The sequence below is a fragment of the Mustelus asterias genome, chromosome 17 (assembly GCF_964213995.1).
Source record: "Mustelus asterias chromosome 17, sMusAst1.hap1.1, whole genome shotgun sequence".
Classification (NCBI taxonomy): Eukaryota; Metazoa; Chordata; class Chondrichthyes; order Carcharhiniformes; family Triakidae; genus Mustelus; species Mustelus asterias.
In genome coordinates, this window is record NC_135817.1 from 13197836 (window position 1) to 13213771 (window position 15936).

Below are 15936 nucleotides of genomic sequence, written 5' to 3' on the forward strand. Positions count from 1 at the left end.
TGCACTGTGGCTATGACTGGTACAACCATGGGAAGGTAGTTCATAATTATGAGTCATTGTAATAAGAATATTTTTTTCCCAGTGTTATGAAGATATGCATAAAGTGCGCGCATCCAAGATGATGCTAATGAGCCTGAAGGTGAGGATGAGTATGAAATAGTTAGCCCATCAGTGCTTCCAGCTTTTCACTTGTGAAGACAGGAACAGAAGACTCACTGCTCTGCATACTTGTGAGGGGATAGAGAAGCAAAAGGAATTCAAAGTAAATATGCTATGGTGTTTATGCTATGGTTCTGAGACAGAGGGGAGTATGTTTTTGAGGTGCTGATGACATGGTCAATGTAAGATAGAGCACTTCCACCAGATGGGAAACGGACAGTTATAGTTTTGATATTCAAAAGAGTGATAGTGAGACATATGTGGCATAATATAAGGATGTCAATTGAGTCCCGATAAGAGGATTCTTATAGGGACTCAACAACTTTATTTAAAAATTCTAACTTCCAGTTAATATCTGAAAGAATGGCATGGCATTACATGTTTAAAAAGTTTTACAGTAACAAATGACTAATAAAAAGCACTATTGACTAAATCCCATTTTTTGTACTCAATTTATACTTTAAACTACAGAAAATAATGTCCCTTTCTTATTTTTAGCCCAACTGAAATCAATTCAAAGTGATTCTTAAACTGAGAGTTTATTTCTTTTCTTTTCTCGACCTGGTAACTTGGTATCTTAGAACGAACTCTCTTTCAACATTGAGGCTTTCTTTTCCAAGAGGCACCTCCTCTAGTCCTAGTTAGTGATTCTTCTAATCTCGTTCTAATTCCCCATGAATTTGGTCTTTCCAATCAGAGCACAAGCTTCAATCTGCGTGGTGAACTGTAGAGATTTTTTGGGCTCGAGCTACTCCCTCTCTCTTGGATCCAGGCAGGCAACCCAAAAAACTGTGAGCTATTCAGTGATAATCTAAGAAAGACCTTTACAATGGCTTCATCCCATGGCAATGTGTATCTAGTTAGAAGTGCTAATTAGCTATCCTTGAGAGTCCAGTTATCTCTTATCAGAGAAACAAATGGACAGCTTAAAGCACAGCTATTTACAGTCCAACATTCTCCACGGTTTTCTGGAACTTTGGAACTCTCAGTCTCCATTGCTAGCACACAGGCTGTTGTCATTGTCTCCTGCGTAAATACCTTGCATCTTCTTTGCAGTAAAACAACCCAGCCTTCCTTTGACCTCTCACGATCAACCCACCCGGCTTACCATTGGGCAGATTTTAGAACAGTTACCCCTTTACGCTTGACCATAAGTTTAAAGAAACAGTCCTGAACCATAACGATCTTGTGAACCCCATGATTGTAACAGTTTTATGTGTGTGATGATAATCTAGTAGCCAGAAGAAATGCAGAAGGGGAAAGACCTGCCTAACTAATCTGCTTGGTTGGTTTTGAGTGGACAGTAACTTCTTGTGCAGTGGTATATATTCAGAAAATGCTGCCTGGTAAGCCTTAGGTTGGTGTGGATTCAGTGTAGGACCTGGGAATGGTTAAGAAATATGCTGAAAAGAAGTAACCGTTGGAATTTGTTTGTGGAGTAATATTGGGTCATGATAAGAGTTCATGATGAGAATCGGAAGATTGGGAAAACTTTAAGAAACAACAAAGAACGACTAAGAAAGCGATAAAGAAAGGAAAGATAGGTTATGAAGCTAGGCTAGCTCTAAATATAAAAAATGATAGTAAAAGCTTTTACAAATATATAAAAAGGAATAGAGTGGCAAGAGTGAATGTTGGACCCTTGGAGGACGAGAGAGGGATTTAATAGTGGGAAATTAGGAAATGGCTGAAACTTTAAATAAGTTTTTTGTGTCAGTCTTCACGGTGGAAGACACAAATAGTTTACTGAATATTAACGATAGAGGGTTGGTAGGAGGAGAGGTACTCAATACAATTAATGTTACCAGGGAGGCAGTGCTTGGTAGACTAACGGGACTGAAGGTGGACAAGTCCCTGGGCCTGGATGGAATGCATCCCAGGGTACTGAAAGAAATGTCAGAGGTAATAGCGGATGCGTTAGTGGTTATTTATCAAAATTCGTTGGATTCTGGGGTAGTGCCGGCGGATTGGAAAACAGCTAATGTTACGCCGCTGTTTAAAAAAGGAAATAGACAAAAGGCGGGTAACTACAGGCCGGTTAGCTTAACGCCTGTAGTTGGGAAAATGCTGGAATTCATCATTAAAGAAGAAATAGCAGGCCATCTGGATAAGAATGGTTCAATTAAGCAGACGCAGCATGGATTCATGAGGGGAAAGACGTGCTTGACGAACTTGTTGGATTTTTATGAAGGTGTGACTAGTGCGGTTGACGGAGGGGAACCGGTGGATGCGATGTTTTTGGATTTCCAAAAGGCGTTTGATAAGGTGCCTCACAAAAGGTTGCTGAAGAAGATTGGGTCACACGGAGTTGGGGGTAGGGTGTTAGCGTGGATTGGGGATTGGCTATCCGACAGGACGCAGAGAGTCGGAATAAATGGGTGCTTTTCTGGTTGGCAGATGGTAACTAGTGGTGTGCCGCAGTGATCGGTACTGGGGCCTCAACTATTTACCATTTATATAGACGATCTGGAGGAGGGGACTGAGTGTAGGGTAACAAAGTTTGCAGACGACACAAAGATCAGTGGAAAAGTGAATCGTGTGGAGGGCGTAGAAGGTCTGCAGAGAGATTTGGACAGGCTGAGTGAGTGGGCGAGGATCTGGCAGATGGAGTATAACGTTGACAAATGCGAGGTTATTCACTTTGGAGGAAATAATAGCAAATTGGATTATTATCTAAATGGAAAAAAATTACAACATGCTACTGTGCAAAGGGACCTGGGGGTCCTTGTGCATGAGACGCAAAAACCCAGTCTGCAGGTGCAACAGGTGATCAAGAAGGCAAATGGGATGTTGGCCTATATCGCAAGGGACATAGAATATAAAAGCAGAGATGTCTTGCTGCATCTGTACAGGGCATTGGTGAGACCGCAGCTGGAATACTGTGTGCAGTATTGGTCCCCTTATTTGCGGAAGGATATATTGGCCTTGGAGGGAGTGCAGAGAAGGTTCACCAGGTTGATACCAGAGATGAGGGGTGTTGATTATGAGGAGAGACTGAGGAGATTGGGTTTGTACTCGTTGGAATTTAGAAGGCTGAGGGGGGATCTTATAGAGACCTATAAGATAATGAAGGGGCTGGATAGGGTAGAAGTGGAGAGAGTCTTTCCACTTAGAAAGGAAGCTAGAACTAGAGGGCACAGCCTCAAAATAAAGGGGGGTCAGTTTAGGACAGAGTTGAGGAGGAACTTCTTCTCTAAGAGGGTGGTGAATCTCTGGAATTCTCTGCCCACTGAAGTGGTGGAGGCTACCTCGTTGAATATGTTTAAATCACGGATAGATGGATTCCTGATCGGTAAGGGAATTAGGGGTTATGGGGATCAGGTGGGTAAGTGGAACTGATCCACTTCAGATCAGCCATGATCTTATTGAATGGCGGGGCAGGCTCGAGGGGCTAGATGGCCTACTCCTGCTCCTATTTCTTATGTTCTTATGTTCTGTAACTCAGCTGTCCACACCAGAAAATCTCTGGTTTGGTTACTGAGCTAAGCTGTGTTAACTGTTAATTAATTGAATTAACTAAAGAGGGAAAATTCAGGTCGCATTCCCATTTCTGTTCATCATTCAGTCATTCCAGTGCAAAACAGGTGGACACTGAGGGGAGAACAAGTTCAGACACTGCTCTGATTCCATCTGGAATCAAATAGAATCATGTCGAATTCCTGCAGTGTGGAAGGAGGCCATTTGGCCTATTGCATCTGCACCGACTCTCTGACAGAGTATCTTACCAAGGCCCTTTCCCCCGCCCTAACCACATAATCCCACACATTTACCACAGCTAATCCATCTAACCTACACATCCTGGGACACCAAGGGGCAATTTATCATTGTCAATCCACCTAACCTGAACATTTTTGGACTGTGGGAGGATACCGGAGCCCAGAGAAAACCTATGCAGATGTGGAAAGAATGTGTAGACTCCACCCACCGCCAGAATTGAATCCGGGGCCCTGGTGCTGTGAGGCAGCAGTGCTAATAACTGTGCCGCCCATGTCTGTGGTTGAATGAGTCAGTATGTGGGCTCAGAGATGAAGAAGGGCAATTTGTGTGAGGTACTGATGGACACCAGCTTGTTAATTATATCAATTGAAGTTAAGTACATATCGAGGGCATTGATTCATGGTTACTTCAGTACATATGTTATAAAGAGACACTTGCTGACAAGAATTGAGTGGAGTCAGGGCAAGTATATGGCTAAATCCATTCCAAGATTCTTCCTTCTCCAGCTGACTATCAATAGTATATAACACCTGTGGAATATGATACCTGTGAAAGTGTATTCCCAGTAAGTAGTCTCACAACACCAGGTTAAAGTCTAACAGGTTTATTTGGCAGCACGAGCTTTCGGAACGTTGCCCCTTCATTGGGTGAGTGAAGTGTTCAGTTCACAAACAGGGCATCTCCAGACACAAACTCAATTATAAGATAATGGTTGGAATGCGAGTCTTTACAGGTAATCAAGTCTTTCCAGGTGCCGACAATGTAAGTGGAGAGAGGAATAATCACAGGTTAAAGAGGTGTGAATTGTCTCCAGCCGGGACAGTTGGTGAGATTTTGCAAACCCAGGTAAGTCGTGGGGGTTACAAAGAGTGTGACCGGTTGAGGCCATCCTCAAACTTGGCTATCAGTTTCTGCTCAGCGATTCTGCGTTGTCGTGTGTCGTGAAGGCCGCCTTGGAGAACGCTTACCCGAAGATCAGAGGCTGAATGCCCGTGACCGCTGAAGTGTTCCCCGACTGGAAGGGAACATTCCTGCCTGGTGATTGTTGAACGGTGCCCATTCATCCATTGTCGTAGCGTCTGCATGGTCTCGCCAATGTACCATGCCTCGGGACATCCTTTCCTGCAGCGCATCAGGTAGATAATGTTGGACGAGTCACAAGATTATGTACCGTGTACCTGGTGGATGGTGTACTCGTGAGATGGTGGCATCCGTGTCGATGATCCGGCATGTCTTGCAGAGGTTGCTGTGGCAGGGTTGTGTGGTGTCGTGGTCACGGTTCTCCTGAAGGCTGGGTAGTTTGCTGCGTACAATGGTCTGTTTGAGGTTACGTGGTAGTTTGAAGGCAAGAAGTGGAGGTGTGAGGATGGCCTTGGCGAGATGTTCGTCTTCATTGATGACATATTGAAGGCTTCTCCGCTCCAGGGAAGTACTGGACAACGAGCGGTACTCTGTCCGCCGTGTCAAGTGTTTGTCTTCTGAGGAGATCTGTGACACTGAAAGACGCTCTCATAAGAACAGGATATGGCGCTCAATTCATTGATCGATACTTCCGACGTGCCACAGTGAAAAACCGCACAGACCTCCTCAGAAGACAAACACAGGACACGGTGGACAGAGTACCCTTCGTCGTCCAGTACTTCCCCAGAGCATAGAAGCTACGACTTCTTCTCCGGAGCCTTCAACATGTCATGGATGAAGACGAACATCTCACCAAGGCCATCCCCACACCTCCACCACTTTCCTTCAAACAACCGCGCAACCTCAAACAGACCATTGTCCGCAGCAAACTACCCAGCCTTCAGGAGAACCGTGACCACGACACCACACAACCTGCCACAGCAACCTCTGCAAGACATGCCGGATCATCAACATGGATGCCATCATCTCGTGTGAGCACACCATCCACCAGGTACACAGTACATACTCTTGTGACTCGGCCAACATTGTCTACCTGATACGCTGCAGGAAAGAATGCCCCGAGGTATGGTACATTAACGAAACCATGCAGATGCGACAACAACGAATGAATGGGCACCGTTCAACAGTCACCAGGCAGGGATATTCCCTTCCTGTCGGGGAACACTTCAGCAGTCAAGGGCATTCAACCTCTTATCTTCGGGTAAGCGTTCTCCAAGGCGGCCTTCATGACACACAACAACGCAGAATCGCTGAGCAGAACTGATAGCCAAGTTCCGCACAATAGGTGGATTGGCCATGCTAAATCCCCTTAGTGTCAGGAGGATTAGCAGGGTAAATGCATCAGATTGTGGGGATAAGGCCTGGGTGGGATTGTGGTTGATGCAGACTTGATGGGCCGAATGGTCTCCTTCTGCACTGTAGGGATTCTATGATTCATGAGGACGACCTCAACCGGGATCTTGGGTTCATGTCACATTATCTGTAACCCCCCATGACTTGCCTGAGTTTGCAAAATCTCACTAACTGTCCTGGTTGGAGACAATTCACACCTCTTTAACCTGTGCTTAACCCTCTCTCCGCTCACATTGTCTGCACCTGTAAAGACTTGATTCCTGTTAAGATTCGCATTCCAACCATTATCTTGTAATTGAGTTTGTGTCTATATATGTCCTGTTTCTGAAACAAATCCTGCACTCACCTGATGAAGGGGCAACGCTCCGAAAGCTCATGCTACCAAATAAACCTGTTGGACTTTAACCTGGTGTTATGAGACTACTTACGGTGTGCGCACCCCAGTCCAACGCCAGCAACTCCACATCAATTGTATTCCAGTAGCAAGCAATGCCCTCGGGGAACGAGACAGGAGGTAGCAAAATACTGATAAACAGGAAATGAGGAAATGTGTGGAACTGCAGAGTTCAGAACAGTTTTGAGCAATTGAATCTTTAGCAAAGCTTTCAATCAATTTATAATCCAACAGCAATTTAAAGCTAGCCAGACTCATTGTATTGGAACAATGGATATTGTTTATCCTATGTACAAATAGCTAAGTAAACGGCCCAGATTTGTCTGTCAGCAGTGAAGCTGTGGCTTACACTGTTGACTGGACAGAAAAATCCAAATTTAACATGTTTGTAATATGCATGGAAAACTTTAAATTATGAGTCCCTGCCACTTTAAGAATAATAATTTATTTGAATTTAATTGAACAATAGCATAAGTGAGCTCAGTGGAAGATGTGGTGCTGTTGTGTCCCTCAATAGCAGCAGAGTCCTCAGCATTTTCCCTTAATAGGAGCACAAGATTCTGGCCACTAAGTTTAAGGAAAGTAGTGTGAAAATGTCAGAAATCACCATTTGGGACATCAACAGAAGAATGTTTTGCTTCCGATTTAACATTGGGTTAATGCCAGTAATGAAGTCGCAAACAATTAATGTCACAGCATATTAAAGCTTTCTCCACCACCAGTGGCAATTTCTGTGCCTCGATGTTTAAAACATCTGGAAAGTAACTTTTTCCTAGGAATAAGGACTGCCAATTTAAACAAAGCTTGCTTCGCAAAATATAAGTTGAGAAATTATTTAGTGTTGGTATGTTTCAGTAGAAAGTTCATGAATAAATTAATAGGTTAATAGGGGTGGCACGGTAGCACAGTGGTTAGCACTGCTGCTTCACAGCTTCAGGGACCCGGGTTCGATTCCCGGCTTGGGTCACTGTCTGTGTGGAGTTTGCACATTCTCCTCGTGTCTGCGTGGGTTTCCTCCGGGTGCTCCGGTTTCCTCCCACAGTCCAAAGATGTGCAGGTTAGGTTGATTGGCCATGCTAAAAATTGCCCTTAGTGTCCTGAGGTGCGTAGGTTAGAGGGATTAGTGGGTAAATCTGTAGGGATATGGGGGTAGGGCCTGGGTGGGATTGTGGTCGGTGCAGACTCGATGGGCCAAATGGCCTCTTTCTGTACTGTAGGGTGTCTATGGTTTCTATGGTTAATAGATTGATGCAACTAAACAGAAATGAATGGAAGATCTGTCCCACATCCTGGCAAAATATGAACATGGAATTTTAATAATTTTGTTCAGTTATGCTACTTTAACACTGCCAATGAAGGAAATCAGTGAGATATGATGACACTGGATTGATTTCTGCTCTGGGATACTGGTGTTGAATTCATTTTGAAGTTGTTGTGACGTAAAATCCATCGTTGTTTCTATATTTGCACTGAAGGTTGTTTGTTTCCTTGGCAACAATCTCGAATATCATTTTATCGTAGTGATGCCGCAGATTGTACTTATGGACACTAACATCGGGTATATATTCAGCTTGATATCGAAATTGAGCTAAATGAGTTTAGATGTGCATTTGTTGATGGTGGAGAAGTCACGTATTATGTCAATTTAGGGTGATCATTTTGTTAATCAAAGCTGTGGAGGGAAAATGTGTTTTTAATGTTTTCTTATAGTTTGCTCATATAATATCATTGACAATAAACACAAGCAAACCAATATTTCACAAAACGTTTTACTGCAGTTCTGTCAAACGATTATTGACTCTTTGTTCATTTATGATTAGCGATACAGGCACCTTACTTAAAAAGTTCACATTTAAAACAGGTCATCCCTTACTTCAGCTAAAAAGAGAAGCCCGTTTTCTATTTGCATTAACACGAACTCCAAATTTGCCGATAAGTGTCTGAAGTATTCCTTTTGGGGAAAAAAGAGCTGTACACTGGAGACCCTCCATTAATCTTATTGCCAAAAATAGCGATGATCTCCAGGAACTACCAAATAGAATTAATGAAAGTGAGAAATTCAGCAAGTAAAACTCAGAGTTAAAGAAGGAACAGTCGTCAGTCCATATATATAGTGAATGTCAAATATGTCTGTAATGTCGTAACTATGTTAGAGGTTAAACAAGAAGAAAATGATGTGGCTTGCACACTTAGGCCCTGATTTTTATCGGCATGGCCGCCTTGAAATCGGGGTGGGCGAGGCTCGGAGAACGGCATTCCCCGTTCGCCTCAGGCGCGATCTTACAGCCTCGGGTGGCCGTGCCGGTAAAATCAGGGCCTTAGTTTCAAAATAACAACAATAGATTTATTGTTGGAGCTGTTGCCTGTATATAGTAGAAAATTAAATTAAAGCAGGAGCTTGTGAAACACCCCAATGACATCACAGCAATCATACAACCAATTAAATATATAACATCCCTCCCCGTTTCTGTGGTCGTGACAACAAATTACTATAATGCCATAAATAGGATTAATAAACAGTACTATGCACCATTAACCATTACACACAGTCAATAAGAAAGTTAATTAGGAGGACATCTATTCCTCTTTGGTTCTATATGATGATCTGAAATTTGGCCGTCCTTAACCTTGGAGGTACGATTTGGAACTTCAGTAGACATCTCTTGGAACTAATTCTACATCATTCTTACATGGTGTAATAGCAAAGACACAATCATCAGGCAACTCAGATTCAACTAAGTCTTTGATAGTAGTATTCATAACACTTGGGACTAAAGAAATTGATACTTCTGGAGATGGTTCAGAGAAATCATTTTGAGATTACAACAATTTGTCAGCACAATGTTGCCAAAATAGTTCATCTTCGGTTGAACCATCTAAGAAATTGGACCTGTTTTTGCTAAAACTATGGCTGGCACCCATTTCTCACTTGTGGCACAATCATACACTAACACTCAATCTCCTTATTCCAATGAGTGTTGTTTTGCCTTCACTTCTCATCTAGCAACTTGAGATTATTGTTGACGCTCTACTCTCTAAAGTTGCTGGAAATAATAACAAATCAAACGTAATTCTCAACTTTCTCTTTAAGAGTATAATGCAGGTGAACTTTCAGTAGTCACATGAGTAGTGTTTCTATGAGATGTCAGAAAGCTATTCACATGACGTGATAATTTCTCTTTCAAAACATTTAAAGGATGTTTCAAGTATTGTACGAATCTTTCAGCTAATCCACTGGTTGATGGATGATAAGGTGTGGATTTTATATGCTGACTATCATTTACTTTGAGATAATCCGCAAACTCTTGTGAAATAAAGTGAGAGTTAATATTGCATCAGCATTAGTATGGCATTCAACAGCCTATTTTGGCATATCTATGACATCCTTGTTGCTGTTTTGGCGTCTTATGAGCAGTTCCCAACTTCTTCTTCCTGAAATCTTCATTCTTGCACTAAATTGCAAAGCCTCTTTAGCAGCCAGTTCCATCGACTCTGCGATTTCTACTGCTGTCTTTAAAGTCAAAGCATGTTCAGTCAGCAATCTTCTTTGGATAGCCTCATTTTGGAGACCACAAACAGGACGATCTCCAAGACTATCTTCTAATGACTCACCAAACTCACATTGTCATACCAGCCTTATTAAGCTTGCCACAAACTGAGCAATACTTTCACCTTCCACTTAATTCCTTCATGGAACCTGAACTGTTCCACGATTATCAATGGCTTTGGAGAGTAATGCTCTTCAAGAATCTGTCAAGGCATCATAAGTTTTGGTTCCCGACTTTGCTGGATGGATGAAGCTCCACAGCAAATTAAAGGTTTACTTCTTGTTGTACTGAGAAAAGCTGGTACAAGCAACTATTTTTCAATTTTATTTGCTTGTACAAAGAACTAAACATTTTCCACATAGGAACTTCATGATTAATTTTCTTCATTAAAAGGGCCCATGAATCCTAACTGACCTGATATTTCTCTTGTGACTCTGGGCGGCATGGACAAGTTGGGCCAAAGGGCCTGTTTCCATGCTGTAAACCACTATGACTCTATGACTCAAGACTGCTTAGTATTTTTTATGGTCTTCCCAGTACTCCCTTCTTTACCCTGGTGACCATTGACTTGATGCATTTATTATTTTTTCAAACAACCTCAGGTGTACAGCAAAGCATCCCTTCTTTTCAAATGTGCCAGTTACTGCCTGGAGTCTTACCCTTCTCTGATTGGAAAATTCCCTACTTAAAACTACACAGAGAGCGACCACCGTTTTTCAACTGTGCTGTGAGTCTCCCGCTCTGCTGCTGCACATTGCAACGTGCAGACACAGAAGCTTAGAGGGGTCTACCTAACTTTTATTTTTGGTGAGAAACACAATATTTATTTTTCTGTTTTTCCTTCACAGACACTTCCGTCTTTAATCCTGTTGTTGATTTTCCCCAGCCTTCTAATAAGTGTGAGGGCCCACAATGTTTTTTTTCTATTTGGCATCTTTTCTTGATGTACTCAACGAAACAAAATCCTGACTCATCGCCAGTTTACTTTTTGTAATGCCCTAACTATGTTAGGGATTGTGGGTTTTAAGCATAAAGATTTGGTTTGCACACATAATGACAATAGATTGAATGGAGCAACTGTTGCCTGTACAGAGCAGAAAATGAAATTAAAGCAGGAGCCTGTGAAACACCCCAGTGACGACATCATCAAATCGTGTGACCAGATCTTAAAGCAATCATGTAAGTACTTAAATATATAACAACATTGGACCCTCTGATAATTTTGACATCCAACAGAATTTTGATACACACTTCAATTGCAGTCTTTAAAAGGGGAAAATACTTAATGACAGTATACTTTTATGTTTATTAAATAGTTCACTGAAATTGTGCAACACACTGAACTAACATCCCTCCTAGTCCATGATTTTTATAAAATGCTAAACAGCCATCCTGGTTGTAGTAATGTCTGGGAATGTAGCCTCGTGCTCTTTCCATCCAGTGCACACTTAAAGCCCTATGGGTACACAGTAAATTGTATTTTGTCAGTTTTGCCTAAATCCCAATAAATAAATCGGATCATAAGAAGTAGGAGAAGCCCAAATGGCCCATCAAGGCTTCTCTGTCAATCAATAAGATCATGGCTGATTTGATTGTGGCCTTAACTCCACTTTCCTGCCTTTCCCCCCAGAACCTTTAACTCGCTTGTCGATCAAAATCTGTCCAACTCTGCCTTGCATATATTCAATGATCCAATAACTGCTACAGCCGGTGGAAGAGAATTCCAAAAAATAATGACACTGACAGAAGAAATTCCTCCTCATCTCTGTCATAAAGGGGAAATCCCTTATTTTTAGACTGTTTTTTATTTCTAGATTCCCCCATGAGGGGAAAATCCCCTCAGCATCCACCCTGTCAAGCCCCTGAGATTCTTATTTTTTCATTCTTCTAAAGTCCAGTGAGTTTAGGTCCAACCTTTCCTCAGAAGACATCCCTTTCATTCCAGGAATCAACCTGAATCTTCTCTGAACTGCTTTCAATGTACACATGTCTCTTAAGTAAGAAGGCCAGAACTGTAAACAGTACTCCACATGTGGTTTCTCCAATGCCCTGTACAGTGTTATAATTCAGGTCAGAGACTCCAAAGTGTTTTATGAAGTCTGCCTGGATCGTGCGTTTTGCACTTTGAATTTGCCTAGGGTGAACCTGAGATGCTTCACTTCAGGTATGATTCAACTACGGAGCTTTTATCAAACAAAATTTATTCAAGTATACAGATCACATGTATAGAAAGAAAATTACCAATAACTTTTAACAAACAAGAAAAAAGCAATCATGATATTGTATAACTTTTAACAGCTAAACACCGTTCCAACCAAACAAATACCATAAACAAAACCCTTGTCTCAGGTTTAACACAGTAAATATGAATACTCACGTGATGCTGGAACTTAGCCCTTTGGGTGGAGATTTGAAACTCTGACTCCCAGTCTGGTAACTCCGAGCAGCTCTCTGGGTAGAGACCCAGAACAGCTTGGAGTCAGAACAGCTTCCCAAAACACCAGGGAGAGAGAAAGAGACTCTTGACAAGCCAACCACCAACAGCAAATTTTCCATTCCAGGAAGGCCAGGAGACCTGCTTCCAGCTAACCAGCAAACTCTATAATACCAAAGAGACAGAGAGAAACACTGCTTTTCAATCTGATATCTGCTGCCTTCTAAACTAAAACTGCTGCCAGAAGCCAAATTAAAAATGAAACCTTGAATTCACTATAAAAAAAAAACTGTCCAAAACTCATGGCCTGACAACTAACCTTCCCACTAATATTGCAGGGCCATAAAACAAATCCCAGAAAGTATCTGAGGCCCAGAGTAAAAATAAACAAAACCCCATTTAAGCTGGTGCCACAATGAAACCAAAAGGCCAGCTTACAAACTGCAGAGAACATGATTTTTTAAAAATTCTTAAAGGTACACTAACATCACAACAGTTGCAGCCAAGACCTCCCTACTTTTATACTCCATTGCCCTCACAATAAAGGTCAACAGTCATTTGCCTTCCTAATTACTTGCTGTATCTGTATGTTAACTTTTTGTGATTCATGTACAAGGACACCCAGATCCCAAAGTACTGCAACATTTTGTCTCTCTCCAGTTAAATACTATGCTGTTTTTCAATTTTTCCTGCCAAAGTAGACAATCTCTCAATTTCCCACATTATATCTGCCAAATATTTGCCCACTCACTTCGCCTACCTATATCCCCTGCAGACTCTTTGTAGCCTCCTCAAAACTTGCTTTCTTTCTTTGTATCATCAGTAAATTGTCTACAATCCAGTCATTAATCCAAGTCGTTAACATAGCTGAGACCCTAACTCTAATGTCTGTGGCACTCCACTACTTACGGTTTGCCAACCCTGAAAATGACTGATTTATCCTGGTTCTCTGTTTCCTGTTGGTTCAGTAAGAAGTTTAACAACACCAGGTTAAAGTCCAACAGGTTTATTTGGTAGCAAAAGCCACACAAGCTTTCGAGGCTCTGAGCCCCTTCTTCAGGTGAGTGGGAATTCTGTTCACAAACAGAACTTATAAGACACAGACTCAATTTACATGAATAATGGTTGGAATGCGAATTCCTGTTGGTTAGACAATCCACTATCCATGCTAATATTATCATCGCCAAAACCATGAGCTCTTATCTTGTGGTGTAATCTTTTATGTGACACTTTATTAAGTACCTTTTAGAAACCCAAGTACTCTACTCGTTCCCCTTTATCCACCCTGCTGGTCAGATTGTCAAAGAATTCCTATAAATTTGTCAAATACAATTTTCCTTTCACAAAACCATGTTGACTCTGCCTGATAGTATCATGATTTTCTAAATGACCTGCTATTAATCCTTTAATAATGTATTCTAGCATTTTCCCCATTAAGGGATGCTAGAATAACTGTCCTATAGTTCCTGCTTTCTGTCTCCCTTCTTTCTTGAATAGTAGTGTTTCCTATCTGCCGAAATCTACACAGAATCTAGGGAAGTTTGGAATATTGCAATCAATGCAGCTTTATCTTTGCAGCCACTTCCTTTAAGATTCTAGGAAGATTTGCGGCACGGTGGCAGAGTGGTTAGCACTGATGCCTCACAATGCCCGGGATCAGGGTTCAATTCCGGCCTCGTGCAACTGTCTGTATGGAGTTTGCACGTTCTTGCGTGTCCGTGTGGGTTTCCTCCGGGTTCTTTGGTTTCCTCCCACAGTCCAAAGATGTGCAGGTTAGGTTAATGGTCAAGCAGAATTGACCCTTAGTGTCAGGGGGATTGGTAGGGTACATATGTGGAGTTGTGGGGATAGGGGATTTTTGTCAGTGCAAGCGCGATGGGCCAAATGGCCGCCTTCTGCACTGTCGGGATTCGATTCTATGATGCAGGCTACCTGGTGCTAGGGACTTGTCAGCTTTTAGTTCCATTACTTTTCCTAGTAGTTTATCCTGAATGATTGTGATTGTTTTAAGTTCTTTGCTCCTTTTTGCCCTCTGCTTTTCTAATATTCTTGGAGTGCCTGGGGTGTCACCTGCTGTGAAGTTTTGTTATTTTTTATTGTCTGCATTTGAGGAGTTCCTTCTGAAGAAACATTGGTAGCAGAGGAAAACGCATCGTAACTTGGTGTTTGTTTTTTGAAGAAATGCTACAACTATGGCAGAAGGTAGAAGTGAACCAGTGGGATCGGATTGTCCTCCTGTCTTTTCAGATGCCGAACCATATCGGCATTGAAAGGCAGAAGTGGAAATGTGGACCCTTGTCACCACAATACTGAAAAAAAAGCAAAGTATGGCATTAGCTTTGTCACTTCCAATTAGGAGCAAGATAAGAGCAAAGTATTTTCCAATTGGACGGCAGATGCCCTGAATAGAGAAGAAGGGCTACAGCTCCTGCGACAATACTTAGATAAGTTTTACAAAAAAGATGAGTTCTTGGAGAATTATGAAGGATGGGTGATGTTTGACAGGATTAGGAGACAAGATACCCAGTCCATGGAAGAGTATATCATGGATTTTGACAGGGGCCATAACAGGCTAATGAAGTTTAATTTGGAGATTCCAGATGCATTATTGGCCTTTAAGTTGTTGGATTGTGCATATCTGTCGCAAATTTTAGTAATGACTGGAATACAATTAAGGGGAACACAGCCCCTCTTTGATCAAATGTCAGCATCATTAAAAAAGTTTTTTGAGAAACCATCATTCCCCACCACCATTGTTCAATACAGACCGGAATGCCATAGCACCCAGAACGGAGAATGGTGACTCAGCCACGTGCCAGACCAAATGGTACACGAAGGCCCTTAAACAGAGACAGTTACGTTAATTACAGACTTGGTGTTGAAAACGGTTATAACAGTTATTGAAAATGGGGAAAGAAGACGCACCAGGGAAACTGATAGAAGACGTTTAAATCGAAGGAATGCTAGAAGGATTGTGAATCGCTGTTTCATTATAAACCACCCGAAAAGAAGAAATTGAAGAAACCACAGGTGACACAGAATACGTGGAAACCGATAGTGATGAGGATAAAGACCAGGAAGGCATTGCTTTGGTGGCAGATAGGTTAAGTCCCATAGTTGATCATTAGTCCCATAAAGATAATTGAGAAGCTAAAAACAGAATTTAAAATAGGGAGTCAAGCAGCTGGTGCTTTTCGATATCTTGGTCTTGATATCTGACAAAGTACATCTGGTGTAACGATGAGTCAACAGGGATATCTAAACAGTATTGATCTCATTCCCATCACTGGAGAAAAGTCGATAGAAAAAGAGGAACGGGCCAACGAAAAAGAAACAGAATTGTTGAGGAGTATGATAGGACAGCTAAATTGGCTATGCACACAGACAAGACCAGATGGGAGCTATAATGT

General features: G+C 41.9%; 1 protein-coding gene across 1 annotated transcript in view; it reads left to right on the forward strand.

Moving 5' to 3' along the window:
* The window catches only part of vwa8 (von Willebrand factor A domain containing 8), a 375899-nt gene that overhangs the window by 83879 nt on the left and 276084 nt on the right, over positions 1-15936 (forward strand). The gene's annotated exons all lie outside the window — the stretch shown is intronic.